The sequence below is a fragment of the Gekko japonicus genome, unplaced genomic scaffold, assembly GCF_001447785.1.
Source record: "Gekko japonicus isolate JY-2015 unplaced genomic scaffold, Gekko_japonicus_V1.1 scaffold1052, whole genome shotgun sequence".
Taxonomy (NCBI): domain Eukaryota; kingdom Metazoa; phylum Chordata; class Lepidosauria; order Squamata; family Gekkonidae; genus Gekko; species Gekko japonicus.
Window position 1 is genome coordinate 546,984 of NW_015170921.1, and position 1,898 is coordinate 548,881.

The window sequence follows — 1,898 nt, forward strand, 5'->3', positions numbered from 1 at the left end:
TCAGAAATGCTTGTAGGGAAAGGGAAAGCTTGCAAAATTCTGGTTAACAGGCCATTTCCTTTTCTTGTGATATCAAATGAAGTCAAATAATATAGAAGTTGGATTAAGGAGGCCTGGCTGCAGCATCATGTCACTTCCAGTACAAATCTGGAAGTGACAGATTCATGAATAGATTCATGGAGGATAGGTTTATCAATGACTGCTAGCCATAGTGGCTGAGGGGAACCTCCATGTTCAGAGGCACTAAACCTCTGAATCCCAGGGCCAACATCAAGGGAAGGTCTTGGCTCTCCAGAGGAATTGGTTGGCCACTGTGAGAGACAGGATGCTGGACTAGATGGCCCACTGGTCTGATACTGCAGGGCTCTTTTTTACGTTCTTATGACATAGTAGCTGTAGGAATGCCTAAAGCTACCATATGTTACTTCCTTTGTGGTCTTGTGGGCTGGCATTGTGGGATTTTTAATTTTGTTTTTATCCTGCCACCATCAGAGCAGTGGTTGGGAGTGAAGATCCTCCACCTTGACTGGGACTTATAAGTCAGAGGGACTTATGGCCACTGTCCAGCCCACCAAATAAAATTTGGGGGGGAAAGAGAGAACAAGGAAGGCAGAAGTAGGAGCGGATGCCAGTTATCCAGATGGCCAGCCAGATATTTCTTCCATGCCAATGTGCCCAAGCCCAAATTCGAATGACTTGAGGCTTGAATTTTCAAATTAGAGAACTTTGCATTTCAAGGTCTTTCAACTCAAATCATGTCAGTATCACCACTTTAGACAGCAACATATTACAGATGGGCACATCCACTATGTCCATTACCAGCAACCCCTTTGTCTACTCACTTTTTTCTCACCTCCCTCTCCGTTTTTCCTAATATTTTTGCTTAACATTGACCTTTGGAAGAATTCCACGAATGTTGAAAACTATTTCACAGCTTTTAAATTGTCCTTATAAAGGCATTAGTGGAGCTGTGGTGGCTCAAGTGGTTAAGACACTGAACTGCAGGCTGTGGAAGTTCAGTAGTTCAGCAGTTCGAGACCCGGGTGCCGCATGATGGAGTGAGCTCCCGTCTCTAGTTCCAGCTCCTGCCAACCTAGCAGTTTGAAAGCAAGAAATTGCAAGTAGATAAATAGGTACCGCTTCGGTGGGAAGGTAACAGTGTTCCGTGTGCCTTGGTGTTTAGTCATGCCGGCCACATGACCATGGAAACGTCTTCGGACAGCACTGGCTCTTCGGCTTTGAAACGGAGATGAGCACCGCAACCCTAGAGTCGGATTCGACTGGCTTTCAAGCAAGGGAACCTTTACCTTTATAAAGGCATTATAAAAGCACATTATTCTTGACTGAATATTTCATATAACAAGAGTTATCTTTGACAAAGTATCCAGAACAGGGGAAAGTTGTTCCTGTTGTTTAGTAATTTTCATTCTTGTGAAATATAATTGATTGTCAGTACTGTGTTCCACCACCCTGGCTAAATGTATGCATAAATAACCTTGGGGAACGATACGGATGTCCTCTATGAACCTTCTCCCATAACTGTGCTTGTGTTAAGTCTCTCCTTTGTCAACCTTGGTGTACAATACTGAAGGCTGATCCCTTCCCTTTAATTCAGACACTGTTTTCATTTGATATAAAAATGAAGTTAGAACGAAGTTTTACTTCAGTTATGTGTCTGTAGAGAGTAAATGATAATTCACAAAGAAACATTCAATCAGCAAGCAAGAGTCTTCTGAATAACCACTCTTTGTACTTCATGAGAATTAAGACCAGAGTGGTTTTTGATTCCCTTTGTTTGTGCTTATTATTGCTGTTTTTTAAAAGAAGAAGAAAAGAAATTCCAGCATGTTTTCCAGAAGGTTTTGCCTAGTGACAATTTCAAATTTCTCATCCCTGAG